Source organism: Theropithecus gelada, chromosome 8 (assembly GCF_003255815.1).
Source record: "Theropithecus gelada isolate Dixy chromosome 8, Tgel_1.0, whole genome shotgun sequence".
In the NCBI taxonomy this organism is placed as follows: domain Eukaryota; kingdom Metazoa; phylum Chordata; class Mammalia; order Primates; family Cercopithecidae; genus Theropithecus; species Theropithecus gelada.
The window spans coordinates 68964829-68989977 of NC_037676.1; the positions used below are offsets into that span (position 1 = coordinate 68964829).

The following is a 25149-nucleotide window of genomic DNA, read 5'->3' on the forward strand; positions in this document are numbered from 1 at the left end:
TTCAAGCTAGCAACAGAAGACCAGGAAGTTAATAATGCAGTGTATTTGTGCAAACAGGTGTTTTTGCATTGACATTATTAAATGTATAGAGGGCCTGGGAGCTGTGACTCATGCCTGTAATCTCAGCACTTTGGGAAGCTTAGACTGGAGGATTACTTGAGGCCAGGAGTTCAAGACCAACTTGGTCAACCCCATCTCTACAAGTAATAAATTTAAAATTTTTAAAAATTAGCCAGCTGTACTGGTGTGTGCCTTGTAGTCCTAGCTACTCAGGAGGTTGAGACAGGAGGACTGATTGAGCCCAGAAGTTTGAGGCTGCAGTGAGCTATGATAGTACCACTGAACTCCAGCCTGGGTGACAAGGAGAGATGCCATCTCTAAAATAAAAATAAACAATAGATTAGAAGTTGAATCTTAATGCTTATAAACCTAACACTTTACAATTCAAGTTACTATTGATTTTAGTTTATTTTTGTATTTATTTATTTATTTTTTGAGACAGAGTCTCACTCTGTTGCCGAGGCTGGAACGGAGTGGCACAATCTTGGCTCCCTGCAATCTCCGCCTCCCTGCAATCTCCGCCTCCCAGGTTCAATTCTCCTGCCTCAGTTTCTGGAGTAGCTAGGATTACAGGCATGTGCCACCATACCCAGCTAATTTTCATATTTTATTTTATTTTTGTAGAAATGGGGTTTCACCATGTTGGCCAGGCTGGTCTTGAACTCCTGACCTCAGGTGATCCGCCTGCCTCAGCTTCCCAAAGTGCTGGGATTACAGGTGTGAGCCACCATGCCCAGCCGAGTTACTATTAATTTTAAATGGCAAAACCAAACAACCAATATTGTTGGAGCAGGAGAATGCTTATCACTGCAATTGTATTACTTTTGCCTGTTACCTGTCTTTATTTTCCCTTTATTTAGAACCTGAAGGATGCTTTTAGGGTGGAAGAATATAAAGTTTAAGAATTAAGTGAAAGACTTGTTATATCTTCATTCTAGTAAGAATCTTGAGTTTTTGTAGAAGGGCCCGATCCGTCTCTCTCTGATCCATTTAACTCTGTCTCCTAAACACAGTCTAATTCAGTTCCTTTTGTATGACATAAAAATCAGAATAAGAAGTACCTGACATACTTTCTACATCTGTAGTTGCAGAAGACATTTTAATAGATAAGAGCAAAAGCACAAGCCTGCATACTTCTTTTTTAAGTGTTTCATTTAAATAAATCCTTTCGTATTATTCCGAGATATAAGTGCATTGTGATGATGTATAAGAATTTAAATATAAGGCAGTCTGCAAGCAGGGTTTTTTAGTAGGTGGGCAGCAGTTTATTGTAGGAAATTATGTGTATGTACTAAGTTAAAGCATCAGCACTAGGTGTCCACAGATTACATCAAAGAGGGCCTCAAATTGAGTATCAGTAAAATCACAAGAAATGGACTACATCTTTTACAAGGACACCTCTGGTACAGCATTTTCCTGTTCAAACATTAATTTCCACATAGCCTGGAATTCTATGGATATTAGTAGGCATCTTGTTGAAGGAAGAGTTCTGTAGTCAAATGTGGACTAAATTAGTTTTATTCTTTTTCCACTGTAGGTCTTCTCAGAGCCTTTCTATGCTAAGGACATTGTGACTCTCCAGAGAGCAATAGTGATGGCTCTAGAATGTCTAGGAAAAAGAAAGGCTTAATGTCAGGAGTCTGCTGGGGGCACACAACACTGGACTATGTCCTCCTGCACATTGTTTCATATCGAGTGTTTATTTTATGGTGATCTGGGATGCTGATAGAAATAATTGGATGTTAGTGCCCTAAGCCACCTCTGCACTATTTTCATTATTTATTTATTTATTTATTGAGACAGAGTCTCGCTCTGTCACCCAGGCTGAATTGCAGTGGTGCGATCTTGGCTCACAGCAACCTCCGCCTCCCAGGTTCAAGCGATTCTCCTACCTCAGCCTCCCAAGTAGCTGGAATTACAGGCACCTGCTACCATACCTGGCTAATTTTTGTAGTTTTTGTAGAGACGAGTTTCACCATGTTGGCCAGGCTGATCTCAAACTCTTGACATCAGGTTATCCACCTGCCTCGGCCTCCCTACTGGGATTACAGGCGTGAGCCACTGTGCCCGGTCCTCTCTGCACTATTATTGATATGTAGCATTTTCACACTTCTATGGCTATGAAACGATTTTGAACCTATATCAGAGGCGCACACTTTAGGAAAAACCAATACAGACAATAGTGCCTCTTGTTATGGTTTTTGCTTTTATCAGAGTGTTGGAAAAGGTCCTCTTTATCCCCAAGATCAGTTAATGCTTCCTTATGTTGTCATTTCTGTGGGCTTTTTTCCATTTAATGTTTTAATCCAGTTGAAATATATTTTTGCATATGATGTAAAAGACATTCAGCTCATTTTGTGTATGTATTTATTGATTGAAAAATGCCAGTTATTCCCAAACCTTGCATTAAATGTGTTTTTGTTTTTGTTTTCAGGTATGGAACCCTTCAGATCAAAGCTTACCAATAAATTCAGTATGTAGAACAGATTAGTGTAGTTGAAGTGGGGAAGAATGAGAGTTATCCCAACCAGCCAGCACCCCCTACTCCCATTCCCACACTTTCCCTCATGAGAGGCTGCCAGGAGCACTTTGAAAACCACTGGAAAGGCCAGGCACGATGGCTCATGCCTGCAATCCCAGCACTTTGGGAGGCCAAGCAGGCGGATCACCTGAGATCAGGAGTTTGAAACCAGCCTGGCCAACTTGGCAAAACCCCATGTTTACTAAAAATATGAAAATTAGCCAGGCGCAGTGGTGCACACCTATAATCCCAGCTACTGGAGAGGCTGAGGCAAGAGAATCGCTTGAACCTGGGAGGCGGAGGTTGCAGTGAGCTGAGATTGTGCCATTGCACTCCAACCTGGGTAACAGAGTGAGACTTCGTCTCAAAAAAAAAAGAAAACCCGTTGGAAAAATTCATCCTCTTATAAATGACTTGAAATGCCACCTCCGTAGTATACTACCTTAAAAACTTTACATACTTCAATTGTTTTTCTCTTTTTGTGCCAAGTCATACTTTAAAGAGCCCAAGAGCTTTATAACATAACAAAAGAAGAAACTGAAATGTCTAATAAATGTGTGTGTAACAATATGAGTTGTTTGTGTCTTTTTTGGCCTATAAAATTAGCATAGAACTTTAAAATAATATGCAGCATTGGTAAGAGCTGAATAAATACCTTTAATATAGAGAAGATTTAACTTAGTAAAACTATGGTAGATAACGTGTGTCAAAAGTTTATAATGCTCATCGTTTGATCCACCATCTCACTTACAGGGTTTCACCCTAAAGAAATAAATAGAAGCATGTGAAAAAAATTTGCTATTATTGACAAAATAGAAGATGATCAATAACAGTGTGGGACTGGGTAAATGAATCATGACACATCCCCATGAGATGGGATACTCTTCAGCCATAGAAGTGATACTGTAGAAAGAAAAATAGTGAGTGCTTGTGATGAATCTTTCACCATACCAGGCACCTCATTTATACTGTCTTAAGCCTAACAATACCTCTATACGATCGGTATTATTATTCCCATTTATAAGTGAGAGCACACTCAGAGAAGTTAGGTAAGGTTCAAACAACTAGTAAGGTAGTGTTGCTGAACTTCAACCCATGTCTACTCTTAACCCTTATTCTTAGCCACTGTCATGATACAAGAAAATACTATTTACTGACAGGTTGTTTTAATGCAATTTAACTGACATTAAACATCAAATGAAAACTCCTATATGCAATCCCTTCTTCCTTTCCAAAGTTCCTAGGCTTGGTAATTTTTTATCCTAAAGTGAATTTGTATGTTTTTTATTGCTTATGAAAGTATTACATGCCTACTCTAAGAATTCAAACCGTACAGAATATTATAAAGTAGCTGCATCTTTAGTCGTAAATTATACCGTCTGTATATGATATGATGGATTCATAGGCTCTTTCTCTTCCCTCAATTCTGTTCTTGCTGTGGTATCAGCTTATGGGCCCTGGTTTTGGATAGAGATGAACTAGAAAGGCAAACTGAGTGGAGTGCAGGTGTGGGTGGTTGACTTTCACCACAGGTGATTAGAAACACTGATTCTGGAGCCAGTCTGGCTAGATGGAGTCCCAGCTCTTACTTACCAGCTGTTTGGACTTGGGCAACTAATAGGAGTGCTTACCGCTTGTGATATGCGTACATGGTTTCCCCATTTGGTCTTTATGAGTTAGATATTTTTATTCCCTTTTTATACAGATGACAAAGCTAAAATTCAGGGAGGTTACATATGGAAGTAGAATGAATCATTAGACCCATATCTAGGACTATGGACAAGATAAATACTGACAGCTGCTTGGCCAGGAGATAGCAAAATGCTGACAAATGAGAAACAGACCTGCATAGCTGTCACACCCTCTAGAACCAAGGGGTATTGTTTTAAGATAGAGGACTGGGTGAGTATCAGAAAGCTGTGCTTTGAAAACCTGACTGCTTTTAAGTATTTCCTATTTTGTTCTCATTTTGTAGGTATTAGAATTATTTCTGAATTTATCAGTCTCTCATTTGTGCTTTGGGGAAGCAGAAAAGGCAAAAGGGCTCTTTGGCCATCTTCTGCTGGAGCTTTTAGGGAGGATGTGTCTCCGAGAGACCAGATGTGCCGAGTTTGAAATCCCAGAAGCCCAAGAGGAAAAGAACCACAGGGAGGAAAAGACTGTCCAAAGGCTTCTGGAGTCTTCTCTGCTCCAGAGAGACCTTGGAAGGTTTTGAATAATATTTCTCTGAGGATGGCCTTTCACTTACTCATCTGTCCAGCATGACTCATCCCCAGGAGTGTTGAGTAAGTGAAATTTTGCTGTATTCATGTTTTTGTGACTTATAAAATATGATGATAAGGAGAGAACATGAACTCTGGAGTCAGACATGTTAGCTCGGACATGATACTCTTGGCTTTGTCATTTAGTAGTTGAGTAATTTTTGGCAAGCTAACGTCTCAGGTCTTTCTCATCTGTAAAATGAGAATAAATGAAACCTACTAACCAGAATTGGTATGAAAATGAAATGTGGCAGAAAAAAAATGAAAGTGAATAGTATCACCACTGACACACAGGCACTCAAGGCCCTTCCTGTCTCCGATCAGGTATAAATTTGGGGCAACATTTGGCCAGGTCTTGTTTATCTTTCTGTTCATCTCTTCTGTCTAATTCAGTGCTTTGTTTACAATGAATGTCTTAGAAATGCTGACTGAACAACACTAGCATACCTGCATGAACAATAGGTACATAAATTTTGGATGTGTTTTAATGCTTATTAATCTATCCTGTCAGAGAAGAACTGCCAGTTATAGATAAATATGCCAGGTCAGGGCTGAAAAGTTGGGCAGGTTGTTATCTGCATGGGGTCACTAGGCTCCAGTGGAGAGGTGGGGGCTAAGCTCTCACCCCCTCTGCAGCCACCTGGCACCCAGTTTCAGTTTCTTGAAAGGGAACCTTCTACCAGCTGACAACTGCCTCATCTCTTCTGAGGTTTCCTCTTACAAACAATTTGCTCTGCTTGAGTTTTTTTTATTTTGAAATTATGAAATACTTAAAATGTAAAGAAGATAATGTGACACACATTTACCCATAATTGAGATTGCCATAATTGCTGTAACTTTTTCAAAATTTTGACTTAATTTCAGACTTTCAGAAAAATTGGCCAGGTGTGATGGCTCATGCCTGTAATCCCAGCACTTTGGAGGCCAAAGTGGGTAAATTACTTGAACCCAGCAGTTCGAGACTTGCCTGGGCAACATAGTAAGACCTCGTCTCTACTAAAAACAAATAAAAAAATAATTAGCCAACCATGGTGGTGCATGCCTGTAGTCCCAGCTACTCAGGAAGCTGAGGCAAGAGGATAACCTGAGCCCAGGGGAGTTGAGGCTGAAGCCTGGGTGACAGAGGAAGACCCTGCCTCAAAAAAAAAAAAAAAAGAAAAAAGAAAAAGAAAAATTCTTTTTATTACAAAGAATTCCCATATACCTTCCACAGTTTCCCAAATGTTAATATTTTCCCACATTTGCTTTATCCTTGTCTCTCGATATTACATTTGCTGGTTATATTTTTCTGAACCATTTAGGAGAAATTTGCATACATGATGACTGTTTCCTCCTAAATACGCCAGTCCTAATTTTCTAAAAATAAGGATATTCTCTTACACAACCATGGAACAGTTATCAAAATCTGGGAAACTAACATTGATACAATACTTTAATCTACATACCTTATTCAGATTTCACCAGTTGTCCTAATAATGTACTAAAATTATTTCTGGATTATGTCTGTCTCATTTATAGTAAAAGAAAATCCTGGATTATGCATTACACTCTGTTGTGTATCTTTAGTCTCCTTCACGCTGAACACTTCCTCAGTCTGGCTTTATCTTTCATGACATTGACATTTTATAAAAATACAGGCCAGTTTTTTTGGGTTTTTTTTTCCTTTTTGAGATGGAGTCTCAGTCTGTTGCCCAGGCTGGAGTGCAGTGGTGCGATCTCGGCTCACTGCAACCACTGCCTTCCGGGTTCAAGCGAGTCTCCTGCCTCAGCCTCCCAAGTAGCTGGGACTACAGGTGCCTGCCACCACGCCAGGCTAATTTTTTGTATTTTAGTAGAGATGAGTTTCACTGTGTTGCCCAGGGGTGGTCTTGACCTCCTGAGCTCACACAGTCAGCCCAACTCGGCCTCCCTAAGTGCTGGGATTACAGGCGTGAGCCACTGCGCCCGGCCTAGGCCAGTTACTTTTGCAGAATATCCTTCCATTTGGATTTTTCTTCTCTTTTCTTCCCTTCCTCCTTCTCTCCTCTCCCCTCTCCTCCTCTCCCCTCTCCTCCTCTTCCCCTCTCCTCCCCTCCCCTCCCCTCTCCTCTCCTCTCTCTCCCTGCTTCTTTCCTGTCCTTCCTTCCTTCCTTCTAAAGCATTTTAGGTAGAGCTAAAACTTCACCTCTGCACCCATCTCCTGCTCTCCCTGTCTGTTTCTTCCTTTGTCAAGGAAACTGCTTTCTAATGTGTTTTTGTCCTTTTACTACATGTGATAAGATCTATAGATACTGATTTTTTGGTGTCTGTTGAGACTTGCTTTTTGACCCAGTACATGACCACTTTTATAAATGTTCTGTATAATGTAAGAAAGAATGTGCACTCTTCAGTTCTTTAAATGAGTTAATAAGTGTAAAGCACTTACAACCAGTGCCTGTTGCATCATAAGAACCATGCAGTGTCAAATTTTTAAAATAATAATATGAATGTATAGTTTTATATAAATCCAATAGCTCAAATTTGTTAACTGTCTTGTTCATATTTTGTATGTTTGTGCTCTCAATCTTTAGATAAGTTCATTAAAACCTCCCTGTGATTGTGATATGTCTGTTTTTGCATGTCTCCTACCAACTGTGTCTCCCGGCGTGGGAGTGAGAGGTCCAGGCCAGTCATCTGGATCCTGTCTCCTGATCCTTCCTGTGAGTGAGAGCTGTGCTTCACTGCACAGCAGAGAATTCAGACAGAAGTCTGGGCACTGACTGAGCAGAAAGGGCATCACAGGGACATAGAGATTAATGAATTCAAACAGACAGAGAATCACAGTGGCATTGCCATCTCCCCTTTTGTAAGCTTTTGCACTGCAGTCTAATCATCACTTGCTGCCCTCTGATATTTCTTCTCTCAAAATGCCTCTTCTGTTCTCTCAACACTAATTCCTCAGAAGTTTAGGCCAATTTTTTGGACAATAGTCACCAAATTCCCTGTTTTTAACATTTCAAAACTACATTTCAATATTCACCTGATACTTATGGGACCGGAAGCTTGAAGAGAAATGTTTCTTAACTGATTAAATATTGAATACTGTTGGCTGTACAGTGGTAAACAAAATACACATGGAGATTTCAGAAGAGTGGAGACATGAAACAAATAAATTGCTAGAGGATAGAGAGCTGGACTCTATAAGGGAAAAAACAATAAGTGGGGAAGGGTGTGCCAAGAGTAACATCCCAACCGGCTCTCAGAGGGTCACGGACCAGGGCAGACCTTGGCCACTAAGCTCTGAAAGAAGCCACGAAGCTAGAGCACATGCAACCAGGTGGTGTCCAAAAGACAGGGGCTAGCTCCCAGAGGGCTACATGAGCCACAGGAGAGCTTTGGATTGTGTTCCAGGAATGGGAATCCATTGAAGGGTTTTAGGAAAAGAGTGAGGCCAGGTGCAGTGGCTCACACCTGTAATCCCAGCACTTTGGGAAACTGAGGTGGGTGGATCACCTGAGGTCAGGAGTTCAAAACAAGCTTGACCACCATGGTGAAACCCTGTCTCTACTAAAAAATACAAAATTAACCAGGCATGGTAGTGCATGCCTGTAATCCCAGCTACTTGGGAGGCTGAGGCAGGAGAATCACCTGAACCCAGGAGGCGGAGGTTGCAGTGAGCCAAGATCATGCCATTGCACTCCAACCTGGGCAAATAAGAGTGAAACTCCATCTTGGGAAAAAAAAAAAGAAAAAGAAAAGAATGAGATGACTGGATTTATGGTCTTAAATACAGCTATAGCTAGTAGGTAGAGAATGACTACAGAGGGTCAAGAGTGGAAGCAGGAGCCGGATGTGGTGGCTCACGCCTGTAATCCAAGAATTTTTGAAGGTTGAGATGGGTGGATCACTTGAGGTCAGGAGTTCGAGACCAGCCTGGCCAAGATGGTAAAACCCCATCCCTATTAAAAATGCAAAAATTATCTTGTGTGGTGACACACGCCTATAGTCCCAGCTACTCAGGAAGCTGAGGCAGGAGAATCACTTGAACCTGGGAGGCGGAGGTTGCAGTGAGCTGAGATCACGCCACTGTACTTTAGCCTGGGCGACAAAGTGAGACTCCATCTCAAAAAAAAAAAAAAAAAAGAATTGTTTACACAGTTCATGGTGACCACCATAGCCACCTCATAAGTCTGGAAGGTCTACTGTTATAACCATAACTCCCTCCCCTTCTTTGAATGTTTTGAGTATTTTGTTAAAAACTTTTGATTTTGAAAAAGTCAAACTTACATAAGAGAATAGCACAATAAACATCCATGACTTTGATTCAATAATTCTCGTTTGCCAATATTCACATCACCTGACTTTTTTTTCTATGCTGTAATATTTTAAAGCAAATCCTAAATATTGTGTAATTTTGTTCCTTCATTAATCAAGGATCCATCTCTAAGATATGAACATTTTCTTACGTACTACAAAGCCATGTTCATTAAACTAATAATTTATTAGTAATATCTAATATCAATTCCATAACCAGATATCCTTGATTATGTCAAAAATGTCTTTTTACAGTTGATTCATTTGAATCAGGATCTCACTAAGGTCCACACAATGCATTTGGTTGTTAGATCTTTTAGTTCTCTTTTAATCCAGGACACTGCTTTTTTCCCCTCCTTTTTACTTTCACTCTCTTTAGAAAATGTATGTTATTGACTCATAGAAACTGAATTAATTGTCCTATAAAAGTCTCAATACTATTACAAATAACAAAAATTCATAAATTTTTTTTAAAAAGGACAAACTATGGTGTTTGAGGCTTAACTTTAAACTTCAGCAAGTCAGATTATCACTTTGAAATGTTCTTTGAAGTATCTGGCATACAGTCCAGTCCAGTGAACCATAAAAACTTCCTACTTGGCACACATATTGCACATTGTTTAATAAGAATGCTTATTGCACATTAATAAGAATGCTTGTGCTTAGTGTTGTTTGTTTGTTTGTTTGTTTGTTTGGAGACAGAGCTTTGCTTTTGTCACCCAGGCTGTATACAGTGCAATGGCATGATCTCAGCTCACTGCAACTTCTGCCTCCCAGGTTCAAGCAATTCTCCTGCCCCAGCCTCCCAAGTAGCTGAGATTACAGGCGTGCCACCATGTCCAGCTAATTTTTGTATTTTTAGTAGAGTCAGGTTTCACCATGTTGGCCAGGCTGGTCTCAAACTCCTTACCTCAGGCAATCTGCCCATCTCAGCCTCCCAAAGTGCTGGGATGACAGGCGTGAGCCACCACGCCCAGCCATGCATAGTGTTTTAATTTATCATCCAGTCTTCTCAGGTGCTTGACCTGCTTACTATGATTTGTCAACTGTTGTTAAGTTAACTGAATCTAAAAATAGCACACGGTTTCTCAGACATTTTAAAAAAACATTAAGATGATACTTCAGTTTGCTAACCTCAGTCTTCACTTCAGAAATTAGAAAACTAAAAATAGTTGAAATGAAGGTAGCATCAGTAAAAACAAGTTTGTTTCCACTTTGAGGATATATAGAAGGAGCCATGACCAAATAACACATGTGTTCTTCAACCCAGTGTCTGTCTTCACCAAGAAGGATGACTTTGGTTGGCTGTAATTGGCCACTGTTGTCAATGGAGTAGAGAGTCTTGCTACCTGCAGGAACTAGAATTATATCACTGGGATTTTTGGCTTTGTTTCTTCAATGGGTTGTAGTGCATGAATATTATTACAAAATAAAATGATTTTAAAATATCCATCTAATGTTAATCATTTTGAATTATTTACTGATTTGATGATTCAAAGCCAGTGTATATTTATAAAAATGGGGTTTTTATCTCCCATTGAATTTGTGCTCATACATTCTGGGCTTAATCCTGATTCTACCACTTGCCAGCTCTATGACACTAGAGAAATCATTTAACTTTTCTGAGCCATAATATCCAATGTGTAATAATCACATCACAGTAAATGGAGTATCTGTCACCTCAAGCATTTATCATTTCTTTGTGTTTGAGACAGTGAATTAAAAATTTAGCTTGGGTAATTCTGGGTGTGTTTATTGGATCAGGCCTTAAACTAGGAGGCATTTTACAGAGACACATTAGTTACTTTGAGATGAAAGAGGGTTAGGAGCCAGGATCCTTGAATTGTCAAGTAGCCATTTACTATGACTTCAGCCATTCCTCCTTGATCCCTATAGTAGATACGTGTTTAGAGGAGCAGGCTGGACAGACACTGGCCGTCAATACATCCAGAACCTTGACGTAGTGTCTGGGATGAATTGACTAGTCAGTGGATGACCTCCCCGCATCTTCACTGATAATTAGTCACTGATAATTAGTCACTCTCATAATTAGTGTTCCCATAGCTCTTTGGATTCCTCATATCCTGCCTTGTATTATATGTGCTTGTATACAAATATATACCTTCCCCTAAAATATAGGTTTCTTGAGTAGGGATCACATTATTTATCTGTCTAACTTCCTGTGCTTAGCATAGAACTTTTAATGTAGTAAGAACTAGATAAGTGTTTCATTTAATTGAATTGGCACTCAAAGAGCCAGAAAACATCATAGCCAGTTATCCTGGTGCTGTTTATTAAATAAGCCAGTCTTTCCCCATTGATCTAAAGTGCTACTTTGAGCATGTATGAAATCTTAAATGTATGAACTTGATTTATTTTGTGGATTCTGTTCCACTCCACTGCTCCACTTGTCTTTTCCTGGTCAGTACCGTTCTGCTCCACTTGTCTTTTCCTGGTCAGTACCGATCTGCCCTGCTTACAATGTAGTTTCACAGTTCTTTTTAATATCTCATAGGCCAAGTCTTATTTTGTCAGTTGTTTTTCAAACTTTTTTTTTTTTTTTTTTTTTTTTTGAGACAGAGTCTCACTCTGTCGCCCAGGCTGGAGTGCAGTGGAGCAATCTCGGCTCACTGCAAGCTCTGCCTCCCGGGTTCAAGCGATTCTCCTGCCTCTCAGCCTCCCAAGTAGCTGGAACTACAGGGGCCCGCCACCATGCCTGGCTAATTTTTTATATTTTTAGTAGAGATGGGGTTTCACCGTGTTAGCCAGGATGGTCTCAATCTCCTGACCTCGTGATCTGCCTGCCTCCGCCTCCAAAAGTGCTGGGATTACAGAGCGAGCCACTGTGCCCGGCCTATTTTCAAACATTTGCTTCCAAATAAACTAGAGAATCAACTTAATTGCCATTTGGATTTTTAATAAAAATGGCACATAATTTATAGGTCAATGTGAAGATACTTCCCTTTTTAAATGGGTTTTAACATTTCTTATTAATTTTGTTTCAGGATATTTTATAGTTGTGATTATTATAAATGGGATTTTTAACATATTTTTAAACTTTCTCATGTATACAGATAAGGAAACTGAGGCACAGAGAGGGGAGGTAACTTACACTGGCTCTCACAGCTGGTAATAGGCAGTCAAGTATGTCATGTTCCAAGGTCAATGCCTCTTCCTATGTCTTCCCCAATACCAATTATTTTCTTTTTTTTCTTTTTTTCTTTTTTTTTCTTTTTGAGACGGAGTTTTGCTCTTGCTGCCGAGGCTGGAGTGCAATGGCACGATCTTGGCTCACTGCAACCTCCACCTCCCGGGTTCAAGCGATTCTCCTGCCTCAGCCTCCCGAGTAGCTGGGATTACAGACATGTGCCACCACCCCGGCAAATTTTGTATTTTTAGTAGAGATAGAGTTTCTCCATGTTGGTCAGGCTGGTCTTGAACTCCTGACCTCAGGTGATCCGCCCACCTCAGCCTCCCAAAGTCCTGGGATTACAGGCATGAGCCACCGCACCCGGCCTATTTTCATTTTTCATTATGTTTTGAAACTTTAAAAGGTACATGAGACATGAGACTTTATGTTGCATTTCTTTCTTTTTCTTTTATTTATTTATTTATTTATTTTTTTTAATTTTTTTTTTTTTTTTTTGAGACGGAGTCTCGCTCTGTCGCCCAGGCTGGAGTGCAGTGGCGCGATCTCAGCTCACTGCAAGCTCCGCCTCCTGGGTTTACGCCATTCTCCTGCCTCCGCCTCCCGAGTAGCTGGGACTAAGACGCCCGCCACCTCGCCCAGCTAGTTTTTTGTATTTTTTTTAGTAGAGACGGGGTTTCACCGTGTTAGCCAGGATGGTCTCGATCTTCTGACCTCGTGATCCGCCCGTCTCGGCCTCCCAAAGTGCTGGGATTACAGGCTTGAGCCACCGCGCCCGGCCTTTTTTTTTTTTTTTTTTTTTTTAGCAGAATTTCGCTCTTGTCCTTCAGGCTTAAGTGCCATGTTGCAATCTTGGCTCACTGCAACCTCCACCTCCTGGGTTCAAGCGATTCTCCTGCCTCAGCCTCCCGAGTAGCTGGGACTACAGGCACCCGCCACCACGCCTGGCTAATTTTTGTATATTTAGTAAAGATGGTGTTTCACCATGTTGGTCATGCTGGTCTTGAACTCCTGACCTCAGGTGATCCACCACCTCAGCCTCCTACAGTGCTGGGATTACAGGCATGAGCTACTGCACCTGGCCTCATTTCTTAACTAATAAGTAGGCTGCCTGATAACATACTTTTTAAATTGCTTTTTCATCTCCTTTGGCCACTTACCCAATAGACTAATGGTGTTAATTATGTATTTGTTAGAATGCAGTTTACATATTGGATAGAAAGTTTTTAAGGATTCTGTTTTTCCTCATACCTTCTTAAATAGCCTTGGGTCTTCTTGCTCTCTAATTCCTCCTTTCCTCTAATTATTCTAACTTACATCTTCTGTAACAACTTCTCATTTGAAAATTCTACTGCCAGCACATATTACAGTGTATTAGGTATTTGTTGTTATATGGAACATCCTTATCTTGTTAATGTTATAGTAGTAATAGTAACTAATAATAACAGCTATCAAACATTGAGTGCTTTCAGGTGCTAAATCTCATTTAATCCTCACTATGACCCAATAAGATATCCTCATTTTACAGATAAAGAAATAGTCTCAGACAGATTTATCAACTTGCCCAAAGACATGCTATTAACAAAAGGAAGACCTGTCAAATTCCAAAGCCCATGTTCTTCATTATCATACTGTCTGGTCCTCCATTAAGTGTAAAGTCAACTCTCCGTGGGGAAAACAAAAAGCTTTCTATTGTGTTAAGAAAGAAAACTTCCACACTAATTTATTAAAATTCCTATACCAATTTATTAAAGGCTTTAAATAAAAAATATTTTCAGTTTTATAAAATATTTTCTCAGCATTTGTAAAGAACTCTGCTGCCTGCCATCTCCCATGCCTACACTGGCTTCCCTTCTCTCTTGGGGTCCCTGGGCATTGCCACTATGACCTCCAGGGGGCACTGTTTCCCCTTTATTATTGAGGCTCAAGCATTTGACTCATTTCCTGAAGTACAGATGAAACAAGGGACTTTTAAAAAACTTTAACAGGCTGAGCGGGGTGGCTCACGCCTGTAATCCCAACACTTTGTGAGGCCGAGGCAGGTGGATCACTTGAGGTCAGAAGTTTGAGACTAGCCTGGCCAACATGGTAAAACCCCATCTCTACTAAAAATACAAAAATTAGCCGGGAGTGGTAGCGCATGCCTGTAATCCCAGCTACTTGGGAAACTGAGGCAGGAGAATTGCTTGAGCCCAGGGGGCAGAGGTTGCAGTGAGCTGAGGTCGCGCCACTGCACTCCAGCCTGGGCAACAGAGTGAGACTCTGTCTCAAAACAAAAATATAAAAATAAAAACTTTACAAAGGGCTCCAGGCAAACAATGCAAAGAGTACAGGAAGTAATATACAACTAGATAATTCGGTTCACTAAATGCAGGGTAGACATTTCAGCATTTGACACCGTAAAAGGATTCCTCTCTACTTTGCTTCCCACTATGTGCACAAAGCAGAAGTCACCTTTTCCTAACCTGCATAATGTCCTCAAGCAAGCTAAATTCTTCAAAAACCAGCTCCAAGATTGGTAAGACCAGTTCCAGCTTTCTTCTAAATTCCAGTTTCCAGGCTCAGTATCTGCTTCCTACCTAGATGGTGGGCCCTAAGCTTTTCAGCCCTCTTCTGGGAAGATGGCATTTCTGAGCTCTAAGGTTCTAGTTTTACCCTGTTGTTGGAAGATGGTTATCTATGGGTCTCTGTGTCCCTGCATGTCTGGCCTTAGAATGTCAAGAATGCAAGCCCTGGCTCCTTTTATTATCTATTACTGTGCAACAAATTACCCTAAAACATAGGGGCTTAAAACAACATTTATTTTCTGACAGTTTCTGTGGGTCAGGAATCTGGATGCAGTTTAGCTGGGTGCCTCTGGCTCAGGGTCTCTCACAAGATACAATCAGGGTGTGGGCTGGAGCTGTTGTCACCTCGAGGCTTGAGATGATCTCTCATGTAGCTGTTGGTGGGCCACAGGTCCTCACTGACTGTTGGCTAGACATGCAGGTCCATCCACGAGGCAGCTTGCAACATGGCAGCTGATGAGATGATGCCCAACACAGAAGCCACAGTCTTTATAACCTCATCTCTAAAGCAACTTCTCATCTCTTGTGTCGTACTCAGTTAGTTAGAAGTGAGTCAATAAACTCACCCACATTCAACTGGAGGAATTACAGCAGGCAAGAACCATTAAGGGCCACCTTACAGGCTTTCAGCCACACTATGCTTGACCCAAGCCATTTCTTATGGTTGTGTTTTCAGTGAGCAATCTTGAGGAATGAGGTAACATCTCTCTCTGGGACAAAAAGCAATCTCACTGCTTGTTATAATAGCAGTGAATTCTCCAAGATTATTGTTGTTCGTTAGCTGCAATGCAAACCCACTGTCTGTGTCCATGCATGTCACCCCTGTGGAACTTGGGACTTGAGGGCAAGAGAAACTGATACAAACATTCTGATGGGCATGGCTTTTTTTTTTTTTTTCCCTGCGCTGTGAATAATAAAGTTCTTTTGGGCCGGGCGCGGTGGCTCAAGCCTGTAATCCCAGCACTTTGGGAGGCCGAGGCGGGTGGATCACGAGGTCAGGAGATCGAGACCATCCTGGCTAACATGGTGAAACCCTGTCTCTACTAAAAATACAAAAAACTAGCCGGGCGTGGTGGCGGGCGCCTGTAGTCCCAGCTACTCGGAGGCTGAGGCGGGAGAATGGCGTGAACCTGGGAGGTGGAGCTTGCAGTGAGCCGAGATCGCGCCACTGCACTCCAGCCTGGGCGACAGAGCGGGACTCCGTCTCAAAAAAAAAAAAAAAAAAAAGTTCTTTTTCTCCGGCATAGATGTCTCCTGTCTTTCTCCAGCATTCACAAACCAGGAACAGGCTAGCTTTTTGACCTATAAGTAGCATAAAATCAAATCACAGACCTGACAGTTTGACTCAGCAAGACAACTTTAACAGAATTGCATACAGCCCTTCAAGACCAGCATTCACTCATGTGATCCACATACATATTATACATTTTATTTAACAAACATGTATGTTCCAGGTATTATTCTAAGAGTTTATAGATATAAACTCATTTAATCCATGAAGTAAGTACTATTAAAAGCCCCTGTTTTATAGATGGGGAAGAAGATGCACAAAGATGTTAAGTAACTTGCCCAAATCAGTCAGTTCTTAAGTGTCAGAGCCCCGTTATTCAAACAGAAACAAATACAAACAGCTGGGCATGGTAGCTTATGCCTGTAATGCCAGCACTTTGGGAGGCTGAGGTGGGCAGATCACCTGAGGTCAGGAGTTCGAGACCAACCTGGCCAACACGGTGAAACCCCATCTTTATTAAAAATACAAAAATTAGGCCAGGTGTGGTGGCTCACATCTGTAATCCCAGCACTTTGGGAAGCCGAGGCGGGCAGATCATGAGGTCATGAGATCAAGACCATCCTGGCTAACATGGTGAAACCCCGTCTCTACTAAAAATACAAAATAAAATTAGCAGGTATGGTGGCACACGCCTGTAGTCCCAGCTACTCAGGAGGCTGAAGCAGGAGAATCACTTGAACCTGGGAGGCGGAGGTTGCAGTGAGCTGAGATCACACCACCGTACTCCAGGCTGGGCCATACAGCGAGACTCCGTCTAAAAAAAAAAAAAAAAAAAAAAAATTAGCCAGGCTTGGTGGCATGTGCCTGTAATCCCAGCTACTTAGGAGACTGAGGCACGAGAATTGCTTGAACCCAGGAGGTGGAGGTTGCAGTGAGCCGAGATCATGCCACTGCACTCCAGCCTGGGCAACAGCGAGACTCCATCTCAACAAAAAAAAGGGAAAATAAAAAGAAATACAAACAACATTGCTACAGAGTCTATTGACCCACTGTATCACGCTGACTGTGTTAAGGGCTAGGAATGGATGGGGCAAAGAGATAATGGAGATGCTCAAACAGTTTAATTCCTCAAAACATTTGTTGAGATCATCAATTTAAAGAGCTTTTTATTCCTAACATAATATTATAGTTTTTATTGCTTTATTATGTTTTTGAAGGATAAACTCTTCTGGTCATATTGATATACACTTTGATTCAGTGTGCTATACTTGACTTGTTAGGATTTGATTGAGAAAATTTGCATCTATATTCAGACTATGTATTCAAAAATGGTTTGTCTGCAAAAACCTACCCATGAATGTTTATAGCAGTTTCTTTATTTATAATAGCCAAATTGGCAGCAACCAAGATGTCCTACCCTAGGTGAATGGATAAATAAACTATGGTCCATCCATACAATGAAATATTTTTGGCACTAAAAAGAAATGAACTAGCAAGCCATGATAAGATGCAGGGAAACAACTTAAATGCATGTTGCTAAGTGAAAGAGACCAATCTGAAAAGCCTACATGCTGTATGATGCTAACTACATGACACTATGAAAAAGGCAAAACTATGGCGACAATAAAAAGAACAGAGGTTGGTCGGAGGGAGGGATGAATAGGTGAAACATACAGGATTTTTAAGATAGCAAAACTAAGCCAGACGCGGTGGCTCACATCTGTAATCCCAACACTTTGGTAGGCTGAGGCAGGTGGATTGCTTGAGCTCAGAAGTTGGAGGCCAGCCACAGAAACATGGTGAAACCTCCTCTCTACAAAAAATACAAAAATTAGCTGGGCATGGCAGCATGCACCTGTAGTCCCAGCTACTTGGGAGGCTGAGGTGGGAGGATTGCTTGAGCCCAGGAGGTCAAGGCTGCAGTGAGCTATGATTGAGCTGCTGCACTTGAGCTTGAGAGACAGAGGGAGAACCTGTTCCACATGTACACACACAAAAAGTGAAACTGTTCTGTATGATACTATAACAACAGATATATCATTATACACTTGTTAAAACTCACAGAATGTACAACACCAAGAGAGAACCATACTGTAAACCATGGACTTTGGGTGATAAAGATGTTTCAATGTAGGTTTATCAGTTGCAACAAATGTACCACTTGCGTGCAGATATTGATAATCAGGGAGGCTGTGCTTGTGTGGGGGCAAGGAGTAAGTGGGAAATCTCTGTACCTTCTCAGTTTTACTGTGAAGCTAAAACTGCTTTTAAAAAGTCTATTTTTAAAAATAGTCTATCTTTGAATCTTGCAGTGTATTTTAAAATGTAAAATATTGGTAATGGTGTGATCGTGTGTAATAAGTTTTTGTCAACCTCATTCTTTACCTGTGCAAGTCCCCCATGCCCTTGGCCTTTCCTTTCTGTCTGTCACCTCCTCCTTTCCTGGGAAGTGTAAACGGCATGGTCCCCTCTTGGGCTCCCTTCCTTTACTCCATTGTCCTTTTCTTAAACTTTCCCAAGCCAGGTTCAATCCAGCTGTCTGCCTCCTCCATGGCTATATCAGTGTTGCAGAGCTTTGCTGGGGGAAAATCACGATGGTGAAGATGACACCCTATATACAATTCACAGTCTCCTGAGTGGCTGGTATTACAGGCATGTGCTACCACGCCCAGCTAATTTTGTATTTTTAGTAGAGACAGGGTTTCTCCATGCTGGTGAGGCTGGTCTCAAACTCCTGACCTCAGGTGATCCACCCGCCTCGACCTCTCAAAGTGCGGGGATTATAGGCGTGAGCCACCATGCCTGGCCCTAATTTGTTTTCTATTTGCTGCCGTAATAAATTACCACAAACTCAGAGGCTTAAAACAACACAAATTTATTACCATACATTTCTGTAGGTTACAAGTCTGACATGGGTTTCACTGGACTTGGCAGGACTGTGCTCCTCTTTTGGAGGCTCTAGGAGTAAATCCATTTCTTTGCCTTTTCCAGCTTCTAGAGGCCACCTACATTCCTTGACTGTGGCCCTGCTGTCCACCTTCAAACCCCGCAACGTTGCATCTCGCTGACTATTCTTTCATAGTCACATCTCCTTCTCTGACTCTTTTTTTTTTTTTTTTTTTTTTGAGACGGAGTCTCGCTCTGCTCTGACTCTTCTTTTATTGCTTCCCTCTTCCAGTTTGCCCAGGTTGGAGTGCAGTGACCTGATCATGGCTCGCTGCAGCCTCAACCTCCTTGGGCTCAGGTGATCCTCTCAATCAGCCTCCTGAGTAGCTGGGACTACAGGCATGGATGCCACCACATCCAGCTTTTTTTTTTTTTTTTTTTTTTTTGTATTTTTTGTAGAGATGAGGTTTTGCCATGTTGCCCAGGCTGGTCTGGGACACCTGAGCTCAAGCATTCTGTCAGTCTTGGCCTCCCAAAGTGCTGGGATTACAGGCGTGAGCCATGGCACCTGGCCCACTGTGTTTTTTAAAGACAGTTTCACTCTTGTTGCCCAGGCTGGAGTGCAATGGCCTGACCTTGGCTCACTGCAACCTCCGCCTTCCGGGTTCAAGCAATTCTCCTGCCTCAGCCTCCCTAGTAGCTGAGATTACAGGCATGTGCCACCATTCCCAGCTAATTTTGTATTTTTAGTAGAGACGGGGTTTCACCATGTTGGTCAAGCTGCTCTTGAACTCCTGACCTCAGAAGATCCGCCTGCCTCAGCCTCCCAAAGTGCTGGGATTACAGTCATAAGCCACCGCGCCCATCTTTGTGTTTTAGTGTTCTTTTTTGTTTTGTTTTTCTTTAAAGACAGGATCGGCCAGGCGCAGTGACTCACGCCTGTAATCCCAACACTTTGGGAGGCTGAGGAGGGCGGATCACAAGTCAAGAGATGGAGAACATCCTGGCCAACACTGTGAAGCCCCATCTCTACTAAAAATACAAAAATTAGCGGGGCGTGGTGGCACATGCCTGTAGTCCCAGCTACTCGGGAGGCTGAGGCAGGAGAATTGCTTGAACTCGGGAGGCAGAGGTTGCAGTGAGCCAAGGTCACGCCACTGCACTCCAGCCTGGCGACAGAGTGAGAGTCCGTCTCAAAAAAACAAACAAAGAGACAGGCTCTCACTGTGTTGCCCAGGCTGGAGTGCAGTATCACAATCATATCTCGTTGCATCTTCAAACTCCTGAGCTCAGGCGATCTTCCTAGCAGCTGGGACTATAGGCACGAACCCCTCTTCTACTTTTGAGGACCCTTGTGATTATGTTCAACCCACCAAAGATATTCTATCTTAAGGTTAGCCGATTAGAAAACTCAATTCTATCTGCAACCTTTATTCTTTGCTATGTAATGTAATGCATTCACAACTTCTGGGAATGAGAACATGGACATCTTCAGGAAGCCATCGATCTGCCTAAAAGATGGGTATATATTTTATATATGTCATTTACATAACGGTTCCCCTTATCTGCAGGGGATACATTCAAGACCCCTAGTGGATGCCTGAAGCTGCAGATAGTACCAAACCTCCTACCTATACTATGTATTCTCCCATACAATCACATTGTATAGGGCAGGCATTGTACATACCATGAATATACTGGACAAAGGAATGATTCACATTCAGGGCAGGACAGAGTGGGATGGCACAAGATTTCATCACACTACTCAGAATGGCGTGCAATTCAAAACTTATGAAGGGTTTATTTCTGAAATGTTCCATTTAATATTTTTGGACCACAGTTGACCATGGGTAACTGAAACTGTGGAAAGTGAAATCGCAGATAAGGGGAACTACTGTATAATGTATCTTACACAGTAGTTGGTATAAAATTTTAAATTTTACCATGAATTATTTTCTTACTATGGGTTTATTTCACTTAAACCTCACAACCCTATAAAGTAAGAGTTACATTTACAAATGAGAAAACTAAGGCTAAGAAAGTTAGGAAATGTGGCCAGGCGCGGCGACTCATGCCTGTAATCCCAACACCTTGGGAGGCCAAATCACCTGAGGTCAGGAGTTCAAGACCAGCCTGGCTTTCATGGCAAAACCCCGTCTCTACTAAAAATACAAAAATTAACCAGGCTTGATGGCATGCATCTGAAATCCAGGCTACTTGTGCCAGGGGAGGCACGAGAATGGCTTGAACCCGGGAGGCAGAGGTTCAGTGAGCCAAGATCGCGCCACTGCACTCCAGCCTGGGCAACAAAGTGAGACTCCATCTCAAAAAAAAAGAAAGTTAGGAAATGTGTCTGGGGCAGGGCTGGTAAGCAGCAGAGTGAGATTTGAACCCCAGGCTGTTTAAAGCCATATTCTTCATCACTGTGCTATGCTGAAATTGATTCAAATTGTATTTTTCTATTTTCCAAGAAAAAAGATTAATATAATGAAAATTGGATTCTTTGTTTTTGTGGGAAGAATAGTTCAAGGACTATGAATCAGTTAAAATTTAAATAAACATGTTGTCTTTCTGAATAACAAAACTGCCTTAATGTGCAGCTTATATTTTTTTGAATTGAATTTTATATGATCACAGATTTTTGGTAATTATTTTTTACTTTTTATCCTATGCCCTACATTTGTAAACTGTTAGTATTGCTTGCTTTTAAGAAACCAAACGCTGCCTAGGCATGGTGGCTCACGCCTGTAATCCCAGCACTTTGGGAGGCCAAGGCGGGCGGATCATCTGAGGTCGGGAGTTCGAGACCAGCCTGACCAACATGTACAAACCCCGTCTCTACTAAAAATACAAAATTAGCCGGGCGTAGTGGCACATACCTGTAATCCCAGCTACTTGGGAGGCTGAAGCAGGAGAATCCCTTGAACCCAGGAAACGGAGGTTGCTGTGAGCTGAGATCGTGCCATTGCACTCCAGCCTGGGCAACAAGAGCAAAAACTCCATCTCAAAAAAAAAAAAAAAAAAAAAATGAAAAGAAAGAAAGAAACCAAATGGGTCTAAGTTCTTCCTAGGACTGTGAGCTTTGAGTTTGCTTATTTGCAGACTTTAAAAGTAAACATGACCCCAGGAAATAACGTGGTCCAGTCTCTTGCCTTAAATACCTCAAATCACCACTTTTTCATTGCTATTTAGGGAGAGGTAGATGATTCCATTTTAGGCATAGAGAATTTTCATTTCCCTGATCTTAGTTGTCTGCAGTATTTTCCTCTACCTATTCTTCAGATGATTGTTTTTCAGTGCAATAAGTAGCAAGGAAATGATTTATCTCAGCAGATAGATAGCAGAAATCTATCCCAATAGGTGTTGAAATAGCAAGTAATGAGATGAAATCCGAAAGAGGTGGTTGCAGCCAAATAAAATGCCTGTAAAACTTTCAAACAGTATGGTACCAGGTATAAAGAAACAGCACAAAGCAGAAATGGTGCAACAGAAATGTAATGTACTCAGGAATACATTCAATAGTAGAAGCAATCCACATAGTATAAGGAAAAAATTAAGGTGCTTTTTTCACTTTTCATCATTTTATACCAAGGATTTAAAATCCCCTATAAGGCCAGGCGTGGTGACTCACACCTGTCATCCCAGCATTTTGGGAGGCCAGGGTGGGTGGATCACCTGAAGTCGGGAACTCGAGACCAGCCTGCCCAACATGGAGAAACCCCATCTTTACTAAAAATACAAAATTAGCTGGACGTGGTGGCGCATGCTGCAGTCCAAGCTACAGCTACTCAGGAGGCTGAGGCGGGAGAATTGCTTGAACCCGGGAGGCAGAGGTTGCAGTGAGCTGAGATCGTGCCATTGCACTCCAGTCTGGGCAACAAGAGCGAAACTCTGTCTCAATAAATAAATAAATAAATAATAAAATAAAATAAAATAAAATCTCTGACAAACACAGTGTATCTTTGTGCCTTGTACCTTATGTCTTAACACAGGGCTTTGCAGAGGAAATCTGCACATGACTGTCATAAAAGCACCTTGCAGATATCTAGAAGAGACATCATAAGTGGCTCATTTAAACTATATAAAAACTAAGTGCCTATTCAGATGGCCAGATTCAGATTCAAATTCCAATCCCTAGCAGATTATTAGCTATTTAAAGGCCTGGATTAGCTGGGTGTTGTAGTGTACACCTGTAGTCCCAGCTACCCAGGAGACTGAGGTGGACGGATTACTTGAGTCCAGGAAACTGAGGCTCCAGTGAGACAAGATCATGCCACTGCACTCCAGCATGGGAGACAAAGAGAGACACTGTATCAAAAAAAAAAAAAAAAAAAAAAGGCCTGGGAGTGGAGTCAGGGGAGGAGGTACATGTGAAGGTTTGTTACATAGATAAACTCATGTCCTGGGGATTTGTTGTATAGATTATTTGATGACCCAGGTATTAAACCCCAGTACCCAACAATGTTATAAAGTGCCATTTGAGCATGGTGATATTTTAAAATTTTACCTCTCTGAGCGTAGCACAGTACCTGGCACATACTAGGTACTGGACAAATAGTTATTGGAAGAAGGAATATATATATATATATATATATATACACACACACACACACACACACACACACACACACACACATATATATATATATATATATTTTTTTTTTTTTGAGACAGAGTCTCACTCTGTCACCCAGGCTGGAGTGCAGTGGCCGGATCTCAGCTCACTGCAAGCTCCGCCTCCTGGGTTTACGCCATTCTCCTGCCTCAGCCTCCCGAGTAGCTGGGACTACAGGCGCCCGCCACCTCGCCCAGCTAGTTTTTTGTATTTTTTAGTAGAGACGGGGTTTCACCGCGTTAGCCAGGATGGTCTCGATCTCCTGACCTCGTGATCCGCCTGTCTCGGCCTCCCAAAGTGCTGGGATTACAGGCTTGAGCCACCGTGCCCGGCCAATTTTCAGTTTTAGAGATGAGGTCTTACTCTGTCACATAGGCTGGAGTGCAGTTGTGCCATCATAGCTCACTTCACTGCAGCCTTAAACTCCTGGGCTAGTGATCCTCCTGCCTCAGCCTCCTGGGTAGCTAACAGGCCTGCACCACCATAGCTGGCCAATTTTTTTTTTTTCTTTATTGAGACAGGGTCTCACTCTGTCACTCAGGGTGGAGTGCAGTGGTGTGATCTCAGCTCACTGCAACCTCTGCCTCCAGGTTCAAGTGATCCTCCCACCTCAGACTCCCAAGTACCTGGGACTACAGGCATGTGTCACCACACCTGGCTAATGTTTTCTATTTTTGGTCGAGACAGAATTTCACGATGTTGCCAAGGCTGGTCTCGAACTCCTAAGCTCAAGTGATCCACCTGCCTTGGCCTCCCAAAGTGCTGGGATTATAGGTGTGAGCCACCACACCCGGCCCCAGCCTTTTTTTTTTTTTTTTTTTTTGTAGAGATGGAGTCTCGATGTGTTGCCCAGGCTGGTCTTGAACTCCTAGCCTCAAGAAATCCACCCACTGCAGCCTCCCAAAGTACTGGGATTACAGGTGTGCGTCGCTGTACCTGGCCTTAATAGTATTTTTTTTTTTTTTTTTTTTTTTTTGAGATGGAGTCTCGCTCTGTCACCCAGGCTGGAGTGCAATGGCATGATCTCACCTCACTGCAACCTCTGCCTCCTGGGTTCAAGCCATTCTCCTGCCTCAGCCTCCCAAGTAGCTGGGATTACAGGCGCCTGTCACCACGCCAGGCTAATTTTCGTAGTTTTAGTAAAGATGGAGTTTCACCGTGCTGACCAGGCCGGCCTCGAACTCCTGACCTCGTGATCCACCCACCTTGGCCTCCCAAAGTGCTGAAATTACAGGCATGAGTCACCGCGCCCGGCCTAATAGTATTTTATTAATAGTATAAAAGCCTTTTTGGCCAGGCACGGTGGCTCAGGCCTGTAAATCCCAGCACTTTGGGAGGCCGAGGTGGGTGGATTACGCAGTCAGGACATTGAGACCATCCTGGCCAACATGGTAAAACCCCGTCTCTACTAAAATACAAAAAATTAGCCGGGTGTGGTGGCAGGCACCTGTAGTCCCAGCTACTCGGAAGGCTGAGGCAGGAGAATCGCTTGAATCCCAGAGGTGGAGGTTGCAGTGAGCCGAGACTATGCCACTGCACTCCAGCCTGGCGACAGAGTGACACTCCGTCTCAAAATAAATAAATAAAA

At 42.1% G+C, this 25149-nt stretch overlaps 1 protein-coding gene across 1 annotated transcript in view; it reads left to right on the forward strand.

Moving 5' to 3' along the window:
• The window catches only part of LOC112630067 (serine/threonine-protein kinase Sgk3), a 191998-nt gene that overhangs the window by 7553 nt on the left and 159296 nt on the right, over positions 1-25149 (forward strand). Inside the window, exon 2 of the mRNA XM_025394128.1 lies at positions 4557-4866. The gene's annotated coding sequence lies outside the window, so the exon portion shown is untranslated. The remainder of the gene's footprint in view (positions 1-4556; positions 4867-25149) is intronic.